Raw genomic sequence first — 19985 nt, forward strand, 5'->3', positions numbered from 1 at the left:
TAAAATGGGAAAACTCAAATACAACCTAGTTTTTTTTTTTTTCATGCATGAGAGTTTTATAAAAACCCTATTATTAGCAGTCCAAGAAACAAACAGGGCATGCAGACAGTTAGTGATCAAATATCCTAGAAATAGTTTTATGTTTGTCCCTAGGAGCCTTGTCAGTAAGACTGATTTTAGTAAGTCAGCAAGATCTTGGAAGACAGAATTCTCCCCGCCTCACCCTCATTCCTACCCCAAGTTGGATAATGCAGAGCAGTACCTCTCAAATTTTAAGGTAAAACTGTAGGGAACATTGTTAAATTTGGATTCTGATTCTGTAGGTCAGGCGTGAAGCCTGAGACTCTATCTCTAACACGCTCCCAGACTATGCAGAGGCTGCCTATGAAGAGCAAGGATTTAGAGGGTCTCAAAGCCTACCGACGAAGCCAGGCACTCTGAATACATCTGGGGCATTGGTATCCCTTCCCCTATAGCTTGGGGACTCTGAGAAGTGCAGGAGCTGAATCTGGAGGTTAGGTAGGTCCAATAGTGCATGCCCAGCTCACCTGGTAAGCAAGTGTGCATCAGATGAGCAGAGAAGAGTGAAAGAAACCCCTTGAGAGAGGAAAGACCCTTTGGGATGGGGGCTTTTATTTCAGACCAGTGGGTCAAGGTATTTTCCAAGTAGAACACCAGATGTAGAGTAGTATTACAAAAACGACCAGGCAGCACCAGTGAGGGTTCATGTGCATGTCAAACCAATGTGAAGGGATGCTCTGGTCTCCCCTTGACACTGGCCTTACCTCTAAAGCAGAGCACAGCTTTGATGTAGAAGAGGGGAGTTCTAAACCTAGCAACTATCCATGGGAAAATAACCTGAGGATTTCAGCACAATGAGCACAACTTAAACACCAGTGATTTTCAAACTGAGTCTGACCTAATAGAAAGAAATGGTCAAGCAGAGGGCATCGGAGTCCCTCTGAACAGACCACATCTGGAATGCTGTGTTCAATTCTAGACAATTGAAGAGAAGATAAAAAGCTTGCACTTGCACAGAGTAGCTTGCAGTTGCCAGGCCCTGTTCTAAGCCTTTTACATATGTTAATACAGTTAGGCCTCTCAACAACCCTATGAGATAAATTACCATCATTATCCACATTTTACAGATGGATGAACTGAGGTTTGCAGAGGTTGGGATTATAACCAGGTCACACAGCTGATGAGTAGGAAGGTGCAAACTCAGGCAGGTGAACCCTGCAGCCTATGCTTCCCCATCATGTCATACTCTCTTAACACTGGTCTGACTCATGAAGACAAACGAGTGATCGCAGGAAAGACTATCAGAATGACCAGGATGCTGAACTAGAACCAAAGAATGGGTGGTAGAGGAAGGAAAGTTAGAGTTCAGCATCAAGGAAGCATGTGAGTTGAAGCTGTCCAACAACAGAAAAAGCTGCTTCACAGACCAGTGCTCCTAGTCACTGGGGGCTCAAGAGTGCTGGCTGATCACACGTCTAGGGTTGCTGCTATTTGGGAGGAAGGTTGCTTCCCAGGCTGAGATTCTAGGTCCCTCTCCTGTGTTGGTCTCTCCATCTGGAAAAACAGGCTCTGACATCGGAGTGCAGTGTTTATAATGAGCTACATGTAGCCCAGACTTGCCCACAGATCCTGGCAGATGTGATAGACAGAAAGTGACAGCTATGCCCACACCACAACTTGCCCAGGACGTCTGCAAACTGAGCCAAAGGAAAGACTGGGGGAAACGTGCAAATGAGCTTCCGCTGACACCTCCCTCCTCTGACCTGTTCACTCAGGAGGTTCTTGTGGGAGTGATAAACTCTTCTAAACTCTTCTAAAAATAGCTTGCTGCTTCTCAAGGAGACATGAAGAATATAGACAGTCATCATTAAAAGTATAAAGGGGGTTCTGTGTTTCCTACCCAAGTTATGCTGTGGGCCAGCACTTTATCTACATTATCCGAGTCCCCAAGAAGTGAGTGACAAAGCCACACCTCCAAGAAGAAAGGCAGAGAAAGAAGGACAAAATACAATCAAACTGCATCCTGCGAATCCTTCAGCCAACGACTGGCTCTAAGCCAGAAGGAGGAAAAATCATCTGAAATCTCAGCCCACGAAAAGACCTGGGTGGAGAGCAGCTGCATAGCTTACTCTCTTGCACATTGCCTCAACCCAAGCACAGAGCGCCCAGGGGAAGTGGGGGAAGCTATGCATCCTGCACCAACTATTTCAAGACAATGCTGATTACTGCGAGGAGTCACAGATTCATCAAAAAGACATATGTGAAAGATAATGTTTCAGAGCAACTTCTATTTCCAACTGGCTGCTTCAGGCAATGAAAGGACACTTTTAAAAATATAACTTAATAAGTACAAGTGTTGATGGCTTGGCCTTGGACAACACCAGATTTGAAGATGCTAGGCCCAATCAGGATGTTTTCTGTTTAGATTCAAGAGAGTCCTTTCTAGGGTCTAGATGCTCTCTAAATTGCCACGCTCTGCCACTCTGTCTCCAGAACAGCTGACCAGGTAGCCCGTCAGAAGAAATCTGAGCCTGGTCCTGTCCATGCCAATCCAGGCTTCCTTCTCAGACCTCAGCCCCAAGTCCTTCAAGGCTTCCCTCCGCTGACAACCCTCTCCTCACTCCCCATCACCACTGTGCCAAGGCCTCAGTTTCTCCCTCTTCTTCCTCTTTCTTCACGTGTGGGATCTCCATCTCGGTCCCCCTGAGAACCCATGTGCATGCTGCCCTGATACAACCTCACCCACAGCACGTCCTAGCAGGCTGATGGACATGGCTGGCTTGACAAGCACGACTCTGAACCAGACGGCAGATCAACCACGACCCCTCCTCGTCCCCCTTCTCCCAGCTCTGCTCCCTGCCCCTGTGGTAGGGTCCCCGCACAAACCCTCCTTTCTACGCTGAATCACTTGACCTTAAGAGTGGGATGAAAGTCAGTGTGCATTCTGCCTCTGTGTTCTGCTTGTGCCCAGTTTGCTCTGCACGGTCTTCCCTTCAGCTTGTCCAGGCGAACTGATCACCCCTCTTTACTTGTGAAGAATCTAGCATTTCTGAAATGATGGACCACTCATCCGAGACCACGTTGACAAGTGGGGGAGATTGATGGTTTTCTGCCTCTCATGTGGCCCAAGTTTGAATGCGTGCTTATTAGCCAGAGAAGAGGAGATGATGGAGGAGGAGAGACATGACTGTCTGCCTCCCTTTTGCTATGACACCCCAATAGTCACAGCTCAGGTCAGCCTCACAGGGCTGCCCCATTGGCCTCTCCCCAGGTGTCCAGACCCTACGTCCTTGGGAAAGGCAGGTGGCAAATGCTGCCTTCTCTGGAGGAGTGAAGGTGTGTGCGTGTGATGCTTGCATGTTCACGTGTAAGTGCAGCTGCAGGGGCCCTTCAGATCACGTAGAGGGAAAGTCACAGAGATGCTGAGGCGAAACCTTGGAGGCTGAGCTGAGCTGCAGCGGGGATCAGGGACCATATGCAGTGTTGGTCCTTACAGCTCCCTTGGCACACGCAGTGCTGGAGGAAGGCACTGTCCAAGCAGGCAGCGGCTCCTTCAGGAGACACAGCCTCCTTCAGCAGTGCAGCCTACTCTGAATCCAGAAACCAGCGTCCTCATTAAACCAACTTAGCCCTCTGGTGGCATCTGGCAGGGCAGGCCTTAGTCATTCCCTTCTTTCCTCTGCACTCCACTCCCATGTGTTTCTGCCCTTCCCCAGCATCCCCATCATTGTAGTTACTGTGTGTGTGTAGACAGATGTGAGTGTGGGGAGAGATGCAAGAGATGTCTCCCCTCCTCACCCCCGCCTCCATCATCTCCTCTTCTCCGGCTAATAAGCACGCATTCAAACTCGGGCTACATGAGAGGCAGAAAACCATCAATCTCCCCATTCATCAGTGTGGTCTCCGGTGAGTGGCCCATCGTCTTAGAAATGCTAGCTTCTTCCCAAGTAGAGAGGGGTGATCAGTTCGCCTGGACAAGCTGAAGGGAAGACAGTGCAGAGCAAGCTGGGGGCAGGCAGAACACACAAGCAGAGAGAAAGGGTCTCTACAAGACAGACGTCCATCCAGCTCCCACGTGAATGGGGTCCTCTTCAAGCACTGAACACCATCTCCTCATTTGACCGCAAACCACCGACTCCTCACCGGAAACCCACCCGCTCTCAGCCTCGGAAGGACACACGCCCCGCCCGAGCCCCAGCAGAATTCCCAGGCACCGCCCACCGCCCTGGCCCAAAGCCCTGGGCAGGGTCCCGGCCGCGAGCAGCTGGGACAGGACACTCCTCACACTGGCTGCGGGGTCGCGGGCCGGACGCCTGAGGACCAGGGCAGGGGCCCGAGGCCGGGACGCCCTCACAGCCGCAGCCCCCTAGCCGCCCCTGGCAGGCGGAGACGCCGAGGAGGGAACGCACCCAAAGGCCTGGCGGGCAGCGCCTCGCTCCGCTGTTTGCAAAGGGCAAGGTCCACCTGAGGACGAGGGCCCGCGCCCCTGTGAGCCGCGGGCGGAGACGCAGGCCCTGAGAGGAGACAGGCTGCACACGGACGCTCCTCCACTCTGCTCCCGACCTCGGACCTGCCACAGGCACTCCCAGGGGTCTGTCCTCTGGGGCCGTCGCTCCTCACCTCCGGGGGCCCAGCGGGGCCTACTCTGTGGTTACGACCCGCCTGGCCGCCCTGGACTGACTTTCACGTCCGTCATCACGCTGGAAATGGACGGTTAAAAACTGGCTTTCCCGGCCTGGCTTAAGGCTTTCCTGTCAGAAAATCTCCCAGGAGCCTGTGCTGGGAGGCAGCCCCAGGACCCTGACAAGCTCAGACCCAGGAGAGCTTGCTGGGGGCGGCTTCAGTGCAGCCAGGCCCAGCCCCCGTCTCTCCTCCCACTTCTCACAGACGCAGAGGGAGCACCACGTGGCTTCAAGCTCAGCCTCACAGACACAAGGGAGCACCCAGACCGCTTCAGACTCAGCCTCACAGAGAGGGAGCACCCAGACGGCTTCAGGCCCAGCCTCACAGATGCATAGGGAGCACCCAGACGGCTTCAGGCTCAGCCTCACAGACGCAGGGGAGCACCCAGACGGCTTCAGGCTCAGCCTCACAGGTGCAGAGGGAGCACCCAGACTTCTGTAGGCTCAGCCTCAAGACATAAGGGAGTACCCAGATCGCTTCAGACTCAGCCTCACAGACGCAGGGGAGCACCAGACGGCTTTAGGCTCAGCCTCATCTTTCACAGCCCCCTTGGCCCCCAGCAGACATGAGGGACTGAGGCCTGGGCTCAGCCCCAGGCCCTCATTTGGGATCTTTAGAGCCTAGCCTCTGTTTATAAGAGAAATCCTCTTGTAGCAAGAATGAAAATAGGCAACAAATTCAGCACACACAGGGGTACTATGAACCTGAGCCACACAGACCCCGTTTTAAGCCTTGGCTCTGTGACCTGCGCCAACCATATGCCCTTTAATCTGTGACCCCAGGCAAGTCATGTGACCTCTGAGCCTCTGTTACCTCACACACTTCAATCATGAAGCTCCAACCAGACACTCTCACACATGAAGGAGCGTCTCTCCCAGTGTTTCACAAACCACAGGTGGGTGTGAAATCAAGCTGAAAGGTCAAAATATCTTTTCTTTTTTAAACAAAATAGACCAGACTAGATTCAAATATGACATGAAGTGTGCATGACACAGTTAGGGTATCACACACATTTGCTGGGTTGTGATTGAAAATGTGTTTTTGCTGGCAGCAAAAATTTCAGTTAGATTCTAGTTTGAAAACTTTCTCGCAGATGTTCCCAGCTATATACCTTTGCTTCCTGCCCTTGGGAGACTGGGATGGTAAACTCCCTGAGGCTGAGAGACAGGTCTCAAGCTCCCAAGAATTCCAAACCTCCCATCTCCTTCCCCCATCGTGCTGGGCCCAGGCCAGGGTGGGCCTCCAATACAGGCTGTTCACAGGCTGGAAAGCATCCACCGAACAGAAAATCAGCGAGAAAGATGAGGCGGGAACCATCGCCGATAGCACCGGGCACTGTCCCGATGTCCCTGAAGGTCTGCGCTAACATTTTACGGATGAGGAAACAGGAGTTTAAAGAGGATGACGTCGTCTAGGTGGTGCGACCGGGATGGAGACATGGACCCCCTCTCTGGACCTCGCTGCTTTTTCATGGCCTGAGAGAGCTCCTGCACTGCCTGACCAAACCTTCGAGGATCCTGCATTGCTCAAGATGACTCACGCCAGAACACACACACACAGGGCAGGAAACAACACAACATCCTTTCCTACCTGCCTTTCTCTGGATTTCCCCATCCCACGAGGGAGAGAGACGTGGGCTATGCTGGGGGCATCTGGGATGTGTCTTCTCTTGGTCCCACCCTTGTCCTTCTCTGCCTCTTTTGAGGCTGATTTCCCCCAGCTCACCATCCCCCTCCCCCAATACCAGCTAACTGGTTACCAGGGCAACCCAGCTGGGAGGCTGCCAGTTACCATGGCAACCCAGCATGGCCGCCAGGCTGCTTTGCTTAGGAAGGTCAGGGGACCAGCCGGGCGACAGAGCCACTGGGATGTTGCCGGCAGGAACGGCCCCTACGTGCCTGAGGGAATTAAGTTCCTGCTGTCAGGGGGTTACCTCTCAGATTCCCATGAAGCAGGCTCTCCCAGCTGGGGACAGGAGCTATAATAAACCTCACCAATTCACTCAAGCCTGGTAGCCTCGAAACTTTTCAACAGAATTCTGATCACCTCACCTTGAGGAAAGTTTCTCAGAATGTGCTGGCTATCACCCAGTCTTACCCTGGACCCCACCCCCTACCCCCGCATCCTCCCTTTCATTCTGAGCATATCTGGGAGTCATCACGCATGCAACATGTGTGTCAGCATGCAGATGTAGTCTCTCCGTGAAATACGCTGGTAATAATAACAGGGAAGAGCTACTATTTTCCCGTACTTACTGTGTACCAAGCATGTTCTAGGTACCTTGCCTGAAGTCTCCTGTTGATCCAGATAACAAATTAGTTATCCGAACTTTGTTGACACAGCAACTGAGACTTGGAGAAGGAACCGGTTCAAGGTCACACAGGTATGAACTAGCAGAGCTAAAATGAAGCTGTATAAATCAGTTTCTGAAATTCCTTGAGACCTTGGCTAGTGCCTCTCCTCCACCAACCAAGTATGTGGCCTGGCTTTAAGAAAACATTTTTAACACTTATTAAAAGATTATTTCGTGCCAGACATTTTGTTCATATTATTTTACTTCACTTCATCCTCACCTCCATGAAGGATGGTTTAGTCTTCCCACACAATAGCTTAGGACACTGAGCCCCAGGGATGTTAAGTGACTTCCCCAAACTGAGGAGACCAGGTTCAGGCCCTTCCTCAGGAGTCCTTTCCTGACTCCCCAGGGAGACTCTCTTTCTTGGCCACCAACAAACACAACATATGTCTCTATTATATACAGGTATCATATCATATACATGTATCTCTAACATATATGTCTCTATCATATCATATATCATTGCACACATCTGCTCCCTTCCTAGACCACGAATTTTAAAATTCATTTTCACAACCTAATATCTGGTCCATAATAAACACACAGTAAATATTTGCCAAAAGAAAGCAGGGGGGCCAAGATTCCAATCGCATTCATTGACCCATTTCCACGCTCCCTCTACCACATCACCCTGTCTCACTCATTCAGTCATGAAGCAGGTGTCAAACAACTGCTTTGTGCCTGACTCTGTGCGGAACATCACAAAAACAAGCAAGACCAGTCCCAGCTGTCAAGCAGCCCAGTGGAGTGGAGTAGGGGGCATGGCCAAAGAGGACCGGAAGTAAACATCCCCTGTCAGCTACCATCGAAGGCTTTCTCATAACTGTTTCCCTATGCTATCCCTTGGGCCACACTTCTTCCCATCCAAATCTTTATATATCCAACCAAGAGTTGGACCATAAGGAAGTCTGAGCACCAAAGAATTGATGCTTTTGAACTGCAGTGTTGAAGAAGACTCGAGAGCTCCTTGGACTGCAAGGAGATCCAACCAGTCCATCCTAAAGGAGATTAGTCCTGGGTGTTCATTGGAAGGACTGGTGCTGAAGCTGAAGTTACAATGCTCTGGCCACCTGATGCGAAGAGCCAGCTCATTAGAAAAGACCCTGATGCTGGGAAAGATTGAAGGCAGGAGGAGAAGGGGATGACCGAGGACCAGGTGGTTGAGTAGCATCACTGACTCAATGGACATGAATTTGAGCAAGCTCCGGAAGATGGTGAAGGACAGGGAAGCCTGGCGTGCTGCAGTCCATGGGGTCGCAAAGAGTCAGACACGACTGAGCGACTGAACAACAAAAATATGTATGGAGCATTTGTTATATGTCAATGCCTTTAAATCACCCATGGTTTGGAGGGAGTGAACAAGATACAAAGACAATGAAATAAAGAATTAACAAAACAGCATGAGAAGCGACAGATAGGTCCAGGAACTAGTGTCCAGGGATGCTGGGATCATTTGTTTTATTCTAAAGAACTTTCACATTTGATGTGATAAAGTAATTTCATATTGCTTTACATTCACACTCATTTCCTACATTAACTCATTTGAACCTCAGCGATGCAAGCAGGGCAAATAATTATTACTCCCATTTTAGAGATGGGGAAACTGAGGTTCAGAAGGGGAAGAACATTGAATTAGAAGGAAGGAACCTGGGTTCTAGACCTCACTTGTGATTCCAACAAATCTAACTATGTTTCCGTCAGAACACTCCCACCCCACCATCCCACCTCACCTAAAGCAGATTTTCCTTCCCTGCTGTGACCCCTTCAGTTCCCCAGCTAGCAGCTGCTGTTTCAGGAGAGACAAGCAGACTGGCCTGCAATCTGTGGTGAGCCCATTGATACTAATGAGGACCTAGGAACCAAGTAAAACCAGGAAAAATGACCTCACCACTAGAGGTTAGGTGGAATTTAACAAGCTAATTGCAAGCATTAGGCTAATTAAAAGCGAACTGGCACCTGCAATTATGGACTCAAGTTCTCAGATGATGATGAGCCAAACTGAGTGGACATGGTGATGGCAGAGCTAGGGCGGGGCCTTGCCTTCCCTATGGAGGAGGGGGTGGTCCCAGGCCCTGCAGGAGGGAAGTCTCAGCATCCATCCATATTTGTCAGATCAGTGTTGACTTGCCCATCCCTGAATCCTGTGTTCACACAATAAGGACCAAGCCTTTACAGAGATTAAGTGACCTGGAAGGATCTGATGTCACCCTGGATACCATCTGCCTTGCAGTGTGTGAGGGGCTGGGCATGGGGATGGGGCAGCTGGAGGAGGGACTCCAGCGGAATGCCCTGCTAGCCAGAAGACACTAGCGGAGCTGATCTCTTGTCCAGGCACCTGCTAGAAGGAGTCACAGGAGGGTGACATCCCAGGGGATGGCCCTGGGTGTGGGGAGCGGCCGCCTCCCTCTGCACTGTGCTGGTGAGACCGAACCTGGGGAGAGGCACCAGGAGAACCTGAGGAAGTGGCTGGTGTCACGGAGGCATCTACTCTCAAATGCCTAGGAGACTTGGGGGGTTCGGGGGGAGGGAAATCACGACACCGGCTTCTGTGTTTCTCATGCAAATCAACACTAGTAAGATAATAAGGAGACACTGTCACTTACTCTGCTTAGCATGATTCTATGTGCTTTGCATATGTGACCTCATTTATCTTCACAAAAATGTCTGTGAGATAAGGTACATTATTATCTTCACTTTACAGATGGAGAAACTGAGGTACAGAGAGATTAAGTCACGGTCAAGCTCATGTCCCTGGTAAGTGGCAGAACCCAGAGTTGGCCTTAGTTTGGCCCCGTAACTGCAATCTTGACAATTGCACTAAATTATCTTTTAAGAAAAGCCAAAGACTTGAACAAACAAATAACAACAGATGACCTCTTCACACCTTAAATTTTTAGAATTTTAAATTTTAAAACTCACTAATAGACAAACATTCATCCAGAAACAATGAATTGAAACAGTGAAAAAAGTTAGGATAGTCAATGCTGATGCTCATGCCACAAAATACATCTTTATACACAGCTGCTTGGAATGTAAATTAGTACTTTCTAACAATGAATTGGCAAGATATGTCAAAATATTTTAAAACATAGGATTTCTACTTCTAGAAATGTAACCTAAGGGAATAAGTCATTGATATGTGTAAAGATTCAGATATTTATATGTTCACTGTAGCATTATTTATAAAAGTGAAAAGCTGGAAACACATAGTTTAATATAGGGGCCAATTAAACAAACAAATAAATGGAATAGGTATATAATGAAATACCAGACAGTCACTTAAAGTGATATGGTAAAAGAATACTTAATGATATGGAGAAATGCTTTTTATTTAAGTGATAAAAATATATACTTGGTCAATTTGTAACAGTATATGTGTATATTTTGGTAATAAACATAGTCATATGTCTGTGCATGAATACACAAAAATATATACATGCCAAAATATTCAAATTATATACTGAATCTCTGAGAGAATTACACTTAACTTTAATCTTTTCTTTATGGGTTACCCTACATTCTTAATGACTATGTATTAGTTTTATACTCACAGAATAGTAATTTTTTTAAATGTATAGCCTTTATCACATTAATTCTATTGTCTTAGCATTCATCCTAAGAAAATAATCCAAAGTACAGAAAAAGCCTTACGCACAAAAATGATCATGCTGTGTTATTTGTAAAAAGAAAATAAGGGTAACCACCTAAGTGTCCAATACAAATATGATTACATAAACTACATCATGTCCAAAGGATATTACGCACTATTTTAATATGAAGAATATCTTTGTCACTTTTGGAAACAGAGCTGACTTGTTCTGTGCTGCTTGAAGAATCAAAACCAAAGGGCGGAACTTAGAAGTGGGCAGGTTTTGATTCAGTACAGAAGAATGTTCTAACCTTGGAGCAGGCTGCCTAGTGAGGTAATGAGCCCCCCATCACAGGTACTATCCAGGCGAGGGTAGGACCCAGGTGCACCCCTCAAGGAGGCTGCAGAGGGTTCGTCTGGGTTTGGAAGGTGTCTGGAGCTGTGGGTACAGAGCAGGAGCCCACGTGGACTGTGACTGCAGAGAAGAGGGTCCCACTCAGCTTGCCCTCAGCGTGCTTCCTCTCCGCTCACCATTTATTCTGAATGTTTCTCAAATGTGCTCTTTCCTCTCTAAATATGTAGGGCTTTTTTTTAACTGTTGGAGACTGGCCCGCCAGTCATCTCACTGACGGGCTGATGTGCACGCCGCCGCCTCCCCAAGCAGGACTCTTTGCCACAGAGGAGCTGCCTCTCAGCGAGCTCTCCCCCGCTGCAAGCCTCCCCCTCTTGACGCCCCCGAGGGTCCAGGCTCAGTGTGTGGGCCTCAGGGGACCCACGGCAGGCCTGGAAGGAAGACGCAGGACCTGGGCTCAGGCTGTCAGGCTAGGTGTCAGCCTGGCCCCGGGGCTGCCTGCTCACTGACTTCCTCGGTAATTATGTCATTTACACCGTGCAGGAAGAACCCAACTGAATAATCCAGGCAGACACGTTAAAAGTAATTATCTGTGTAATGCGTCCTGCACCGTCACCTTCCTGTGAAGAAGGAAAAGAAGCCGAACCTGGGGAAGAAAAGGCCCCCATTGTCTCGAGCCTGTGCAGCGCCCCCAGGATTAATTACACAGCCATGCTAACACGTTTAGCACCTCGCCTCTGATTGGAAAGCCAAGCACTCTTAATAATTCATATCTGCAGCCCAGCACTCTGCGCCCTGCTGAGGACACAGGGAGCCCTTGTTTTCTGCCAGGCAAGCCCCAGGGCAGTGCCAGGCTCACCCCCCAGCCGCCCCACCTGGCGATGGCTCCAGCCCCCGCCACGGTCTGCTCCGCCAGGGAGGCAGCACCGGTGGGCAGAGAGGCGGGCCTCAGCAGTGGGAACCCACAAGCCCCCAGCTCCCGGGTCCCCCCAGAGGGGCCTGGAATCCAGATCTGGGAGAGTCGTAGGCAGGTGCCTGCCACGCACCCAAGGCTGTCTGGACAGCAGGCTCAGGCAGAGCCGTTCCACCAGGGCTCCCGGCCCTACATGCAAGAGACCCTCAGGGAGCCAGACCAAGGGTAAAGGCCCTACAGGGACTGGGGAGGAACAGCCAGGCTCTGAAGGCCGGGACCCCTCTGACTCTGCACCTGTCCTCCTCCCACCACCTTCCCCTCAGCTCAGCGCTGACCCAGCCCTGCGTCCCAGGGCTGGCTCTCTCCTGGCTCTCCCACCTCTGGCCTTCCGAGGCTCCAGGCTCCAGCCCCTGCTCCTTCCCCTGCGTGCTTGCGGTTAAAGGAGAATCTCCCAGAGCCTCTCTTCCTTTCCCATCCAACCCTCCCCCGGCCCCTGCTGTTTCGCCAACCTGTGCCCAGAACCCCACACAAGATGCCCGAGGCTCTGGGGGCTGCAGCCTGGCCCCCACGACAGACCCATGCCCCGATGCCCACACAGCAGGCTCCAGCTCTCTCAGGGGCTCCCAGCTGAATCTGAGAACCCAGAGGTCAGATACCGCTGAGGAATTCAAGAGCTCAGCAGCCATAAGCCCCAACCTCTAACCCATAAGATATACACCCCGACCCCCCCACACTGAGGGAGATGGGTCCCTGGGGCTGACCTGAGCCTAACCCCCCAAACCCCACCTCTCCTTCCTGCTGGTCTTGAACCCACTCCTCTGGCAAGATTAGAGGCAGGGTGGGGCTGCCCTCTTTGCTCGAGCCAGACTGGGGCCCCGGCTGGACCCCAGGAAGCTGGCAGCCCCAAGGCTGGCCTCACGCAGGCGATCTGGTTCAAATGTAATAAATTCAGACAACATGAGCCTTCACCAGGGATTCTGGAGGTGGCGGTGGGGGCACAGACAGGGATAAAATTAGCATTCTCAGCATCCACGATCCTGAAGTATCGCTGCCAAGAACGAGGGATGGGGAAGGCGGTGGCACCGCAGTGCCAGCAGCCCAGACTCACACGGCGGGCAGGCGGCTGCCAGCCCCGACCAGAGCCCAAGCTCCCTCCTCCCCGCTCGCCCACATGATGCATCAAAACAGACTCACCCGCGGCTGAGGTGCGAGCCCCACGCTGAAAAGCTATACCTCTCCGAGCCCCCAGGCAGCCCTCCCCCAGCTCAGGCCAGCTGGGGTCCTCCTCCCCGCCCCCGGGCCCCCTTCCGAGGCGCAGGGCTTGGGTCTGGTCTGGTCTAATCAGTCATCTCTCCGGCTGACAGGTCCCTGGCGCGGGGAGAGGATGCTGCTGCGGGGACTGCAGGATCCAGCATCTTTCCCAGGCAGAAGCAGCTGGGCATGCTCCATCGGCTCCCAGGGGATTTCAGCGCCACGTGACACTCCCTCCCCAAGCTGTCACTTAGGATCAGGAGTAAATAGTCCCTGGAAAGGTTTAACTCCATCCAGCCCAGTGACGAGCTGTTAAGCACCCGTGCTGCCCGCCTGGGTGAGAACAGAGCCCCTCAGCACAGGCTTCCCGGCTGTCTGCCGCAGGGCCAAGGCCGCCCCCCAAAGGGCAACTGGGCCGCCATCCGTGTAAGCTGCGTTCTGCGGTCCTCCCACCAGAGTGCAGGGAGCCAGAAGCTGCCCAGGGTCTGGCATCTAGGGCCTTCCAGGCCTGCCTGTGGTTGCCTGTGTCTCCATGGCTGTCCACCCAAGAGACCAGCATGCCTCTGGGTGTCAGGAGGCTGTGGTCAGAGCCCTAGTGCCTTCCCGTTCCCCAGTCCACCCAGTGAATTTAAAGAAATCATGTTTGGAGCGGACTGGAGTCCATTACAAGATGCCAGGACCTTCTAGGTCCCCCAGCCCAACTGGTCTCCAATGACCTTGGGCAAGGATGCTAGCTGAGCTGGGGGTACCTATGTTTTGCATTATTGAGGGTCAGAGGCAGAAAGGAAGGCTTCAGTCAATAGGATTTCAGCCCTGTTTCTGCTGTAGAAAAGCCCATACCACTCAGAGTGCGCTCTCTCTCCCGACCCCCAGCAGCCTCGGTCTCCTCTCTTGGCCTCTCTGTGGATGCCGGGAAAAGATTCTCTGTGATGATAACTGAATGCAGGAGAGACGCTGAGTGTCCTGGCCACGACCAGGAAGATGGGAAGAAAAGGGAGTGTTCTCCTCGAACTTCCAGGCAGGCTCACCAGATCCGAGTCCCATCTGCCTCTGAGACCCAGGAGTCGGAGACCCCAGATGAGTTCCTGGGGTCACTTCTGAGTAAAGAAGTATTGCAATAAGCAAGGGCTAGACAAGGGCGCTTCCCAGGGGGCACTAGTGGTAAAGAACCCACCTGCCAATGCAGGAGAGTAAGAGACACCAGTTCAACCCCTGGGTCGGGAAGACCCCTGGAAGCGGAAATGGTGACCCACTCCAGTATTCCTGCCTGGAGAATCCCATGGACAGAGGAGCCTGTCCACAGTCCACAGGGTTGCAAAGAGCCAGGCATGACTGAGCGACAGCATGGCACAGACAAAGGCGGCTGCCAGCATCCACCCACATGATTACCACGTCTCTTCCGAATGTTTGTCTGAATCACCTCAATTTTTAAAAATTAAGCCTCTCTTCACTTAAACACGGGCTTCCCTTATAGCTCAGTTGGTAAAGAATCTGCCTGCAATGCAGGAGACCCGGGTTTGATTCCTGGGTCAGGAAGATCCCCTGGAGAAGGAAATGGCAACCCACTCCAGTATTCTTGGCTGGAGAATCCCATGGACAGAGGAGCCTGGCAGGCTACAGTCCATGGGGTCATAAGAGTCAGACGTGACTTTCCCTTCCCCTTCCCTTCCTTTCACTTAACTACAACCATTTCCCTTCTCCATCGGTCTCTTTTAATGTGATATGAGTATAAGCATCACTTTTACAACTGAAGCCTTTATTGTTAAAAAGAACCTACTATGAAAAGTGCAAACACACAGACTTCCAGAGTCCAGGAGGAGCAGCAGGAGGGGAGTGTTAAGGGGATCTGATCCACAACCCACTCCCACATCCCCAGAGGAAGCCACTGGAAAGACTGTCCTTCCCACCCCAGAGCAGACCAGGCTGGAGCCGGGGATCCCGGGTTTGAGTAGCATGTACCTGCCTGCAGCTGTAGTGGAGAAGGGGGTCCTGAGGTCACCCCCCGCCAAAGGCTGAAACGCTGAGTCCACTGGCCGTCGGGGAGCCACTTGGCAGAAGGGACAGAGAAGTCCTGGACGCAGGCCCCATGCAGGCAGCACCGGTTCAGCCCAGCCCACCTGTCCCACTCTGCAGGACGTGGCGAGACTGCCTGTCTTGGGGAGAACCCACCCCAGGCAGCCTGAGATGTGGGGCTCTGGGGGGTCTTGGGCATCAAGGAGTCAATGGAGCAAAGTAGGGCTGGAACCGGAGATTACAGCATCCGGAGGGGACAGACAGAGTGGGAAAGGGGACAAGGACCCCAGCCTCTATTCCACGAACTCCTCAGAGTTTTCTCTCTGGCAGACGGAGGGCAAGGGCAGCAGACAAGTCCCTCGATCCTCGGAGAGGCCTGAGCTAGAGCCTCACTGCTTCCCGGGGACCTGGGGGGCTGCGGGGCTGGAGAGGCACATGAGGGCGGCTGCAGGAGCACGGACTGTGCTTCTTCGGGGAGCAAGGGGCGGGGCATCTCCAAGGTCCAACAAGGACGGGTGAGGCCAAGCCAGATAGAGTCCACCTGCGCCAAATCTGAATTCCCTCTGTTAACCCAGCAGAGGGGGAGCAAGACTCATCTGAAAGGCTTAGGCTGGGAGGGAGGGAGGAGGCGGTATTAGGGAGAGTATTCCAAAGGACATGCCTCTGTGACTCCATCCATCCTCCACTTTGGAATCCATGGCCCCCAGCGCTTAGAAGAAAAGTCCAAAACTCTCAGTCATGGATTTACAGCCTCTAAACACTCACATCCTCCCGGCCTTTCCAGGGTCAATACCGACCCCCACCACACAGTACTGGGGACCACTAAACTGGGTGATCCATTGCCCTTCAAATGTGTCTGCCCTTTCCTCATCCAGCCACGCCTGCCAGAAGGTAGGAAGCGGGGAGTGGATAATGGAGCCATGTGTTAAGTTCTCTTTCAGGACCTGAGGGTGAGCCCTGGCTCTGTTCCCTCTCAGCTGAGGGACTCTGAACGAGTGACCTGCCTGCTGAGCCTCAGTTTTCCTCATCTGCAAATGGGGCTTGTCTGTTCCAAGCCCCACACCACGCCTCACTGCTCTCCTCATCCATCTCATGCTTTACTGTTCCCGGGTATTATCTGCCTTTCGGAGGGCAGAGCTAGTCAGGCGACGAACTTGCAGATTTGCTGCCCTGGGACTTCTCTCCTTTGCCCTGTGAGGCTCCATCGTACTTCCTGGGACACCACATCCTCGGGGGTCCCCTAGGTTGGGCTCTCTACTGATCATTCCTGTGCGCCAGCCCCGGGCTCCTGCGTGCCTGGCCCCCGCAGGCCCTGGCATGGCGCTGAGCCACCCTGACCGAACCAGAGGCACAGGTGCAGAGAGCCCGTCCTAGCCCCGTCTTGGAGGAAGCATTCAGGCCAGAACAAGGAGGTGACAGCAGCTGGGTGGGGCTCCCCGAGGGCGGAGGTGCCCCTGCAGGCTGGCGGGAGAGGGGCAGCAGGGCCCAGGCTGGGAGCGAGGGTAACAGGGCATGTGTCCGCAGAAGCCACCCCCATCCTACCGCCCTCTTTGCAAACCGCAGAGAGACGCACTCTTGGAGACTGAACTGGCAAGCTCCACAGACGGCTGCTTTAGCAGGAAGGCGGGAAGGAGCCAGGGGCCAGAGAAATCAGGGATAAGTGTTACCCAGCCAGGTCTCTAAGCATCAGAGGAGCCCACCAGAGCCACAGTGGTTGAGAGGCAGCAGAGGACGGTCAGGATGCCTGTCAGCTCGGGGAGGACCCACGTTGAGTCAACAGCCCTTTCTCGGCCTCGGGGCCAGTCCCGCGTGCTTTGGTGCCCTCCAGTGGATTTATATGTACATGCGCACAGGCTGGCAATGGGTTTACTTACCCACAGTTTAACCCTGTGCTTTTTCTCTTCTCCCCACACACCCTTTCTGTTCAATGACACTTTAAAACCGCACACACGCTTGAGCAATGCCATCAGTTGTGCAATCCCAAAGAATGACCTCCTAAGCACCACGAGGGAAAGGATCTATTGACACACAATTATCAGATTTATCTGGAGCTGGCCAGATAGCAGTATTTGCTTTTTGAAATTTGACTCAACCACACTAAAAGAAGAAAAAATGAAGCCCAGATTCCAAAGTTATGTGTATATCTGACTTTTACTATTACCTCTTGGCATCCATGTCTGGGATACTCAGTCTAACTCACCCACCAACCCAGAGTCATAAACCTTTGTAGGGAATTGATTGTGCAGGGAACTATGAAAATAAGACGAGTAGGCCAGAGTCATTCATTCAGTCACTCACTCACTCATTCAGTCCGGGTTTACTGATGCCTCCCTTGCCAAGAGAGGCACAGAGGATGCTGGGGACAGCTGTGGCATGATGCCAACAGGCCAGACTATGACATCAGGCAGACATGGGGCTGAATCCCATGTCTTTGCTTTCTACAAGCTTCAGGCATTGAACAAGTTATTTACTAAGTTCCGGTTTGTTTTTCTCTTACTTTCTCAAATCATTAGAAATGACAGAACCTCCCTCATAAAGCCTTTGGAGGACTGAATGAGCTGACAATGTAGTGAAGCACTCAGCTCTAAGAGTGGTTACAGCTGTTCCTGGTGTTCCGAGTGGCCACCAAGTCTGGGAATGACACAGATGTATGATAGAAGGGTAGCTGACATTTCATCACAAAACATAATGAAATTATACTGCCTCTGTTTCCACATTTTATGGCCACATTGTGCCACCTCTGCCCTTAATGAGCTTTCAGTTCAGATCAGTAGTTCTCCAAGTGTGGTCCCCAGGGCAGCAGTATAACCTGGGAGCCTGTTAGAAATGCAGACTCTGAATCAGAAACTCCATGGCTGGGCCAAGCAATCTGTTCTGACGAGCCCTCCAGGTCATTCTGTTGCACTGATCTAGGGGAAGTGACACCCGTACAAACAAACAATTGCAATACAGGTGTGCTCTCCTGAAGAAGTGACATCGCGAGCAGAGTCTTGAAGGAAAAGGAAGTGTTTACAGGTGAACGCAAGCCCTATTAGAGGAGGGGTTACACTCAGAAAGGTTGCGGGCTTGAAAGGGAGGTGTGCATTGAGGGAAACATGAGAGATTGAGTCTGGCAAAATGGGATGTGGGAGAGGCTGGAGAAGGGGGCAGGAGCCAGATTACAAAGCCCTTTCAAGTGCCTGCGTAAGGAATTTAGATTTTATCCTATAACTGATGGGAAGCAGGAAAGGTTTCTAATGGAGAATGACATGACCAAGTTCGCATTGTAGAAAAAAAATTACTCTTGCAGCAGCATGGGTTGGAGGCAGGAACATGAATGGGAAAGCTGCTAGAACGCTTCCAGGTAAGAGTTAGGGGCCAGGTGGGCACAAACTTGGGTGGTGGCCACTGGGGTGATGAGAAGTGGAGGTGCTGAGGGATATTTAGGGGAAAATTGACAGCACCCCTGGAGGAGGGCCCAAGAGTTCTGCGCTGGTGACACTTCTGGCAAAGATGAAACGTGCTAGTGGTGGGAGAGCAACGAGTTCAGGACTGAACACCTGAAGGAGGCGCTCAGGAGACGCTCTGAGCGGGCAGCCAAAGCAGGAGTTAGTTACACCTCTACCTCCCAACATTTTTCAGTCATTCGTTCATTCATTTCACCAAATATTGGGTTCCTATCAAGTGCCAGAAAGGAGCCAGGACAGAGTGGAACACAAAAGAGCCAGAATCTGCTCTCAGGGCTGATTACAGCAGTGGGGGACACCAACAAGAAAATAGGAAAACAAATATGTAAACAAAAACCTTTCTGGTAGTGTTAGTACTATAAAGAAAAGTAAGGGGGGGGGGTGCTAAGGAGGAACAGGAGGGAACTTCAGACAAGGTCATCAGGAAAGCCCTGCCGAGAAGATGTCACTTGAGCCAAATGTTGAGTAGAAGCCAGATGTACAAAAATAGGAGGAAAGTGTACCCAGGCGGAGTGAACAGCAAGTGCAAGGGTCCTGAGGCAGAAATTAGTTTGGCCTGATGGAGAAGAAAAAGAATCAGCACAGCTGCCCAGATGCGGGAGCTGAGGGTGAGGAGGGGCCAGGCTGGACCACAGGAGGCAGGGAGCTTTCAAAGGCCGACAAGGTAGTACATGCAAGAGTGCCAGGCTTCCCAGGCCATTCAGCGGTTACCACTTTGCACATTCACTGCAGGGGGCACGAGTTCCATCCCTGGTCAGGGAACTAAGAGCCCGCATGACATGCAGTAAAAAAAAAAAATGTTTTTAATACATGTGAAAGTGCTTCAGAAATGACTTCAAGAACCAGGTATGCATAAGGGAATGCTATGGTGCTGTCACCAAGGAGAAAAAAAGGAGTAAGTCTTAACTGAAGCAAGGAGTTCAGTTTCAGGAAAAGCTCAGGCTATGAGAGCCATGTCATATCAGAAAAATTTCCAAAACAGATCAGTTGTCCATTTTTTTCCTACTGCTTTTGTTTAAGAATGGCTACCCACTCCAATATTCTTGCCCATCATCTCGTAGACAGAGGAGCCTGGAGGGCTATAGTCTATGGGACCACAAAGAGTCGGACATGACTGAGCAACTAAGCAAGAATATGGTTAACAGGCAAACTGATGCAAGTGCTGGCTGGTCTTGAGGCAGGAGATGGAAAGAGGACCTCTCACAGCACAGACCAGGAAGGGGAGAAAGTAGGGGGAGAGGAAGGGAGATGAGGAAAAGGCTCTCCTTGTAGGCTGGGCGGCGGCTCCCTCTGCCTGTGCCTGAGCCCCAGCTGTTTGCAGCCACCGCCCAGCCCCGCCGGCCTGAGAGCGAAGCCGGGAC

At 51.7% G+C, this 19985-nt stretch overlaps 1 protein-coding gene across 11 annotated transcripts in view; it reads right to left on the bottom strand.

Moving 5' to 3' along the window:
• PLEKHA6 (pleckstrin homology domain containing A6) overlaps window positions 1-19985 on the bottom strand; it is a 132363-nt gene that overhangs the window by 102652 nt on the left and 9726 nt on the right. The gene's annotated exons all lie outside the window — the stretch shown is intronic.

The sequence above is a fragment of the Dama dama genome, chromosome 14 (assembly GCF_033118175.1).
Source record: "Dama dama isolate Ldn47 chromosome 14, ASM3311817v1, whole genome shotgun sequence".
Classification (NCBI taxonomy): domain Eukaryota; kingdom Metazoa; phylum Chordata; class Mammalia; order Artiodactyla; family Cervidae; genus Dama; species Dama dama.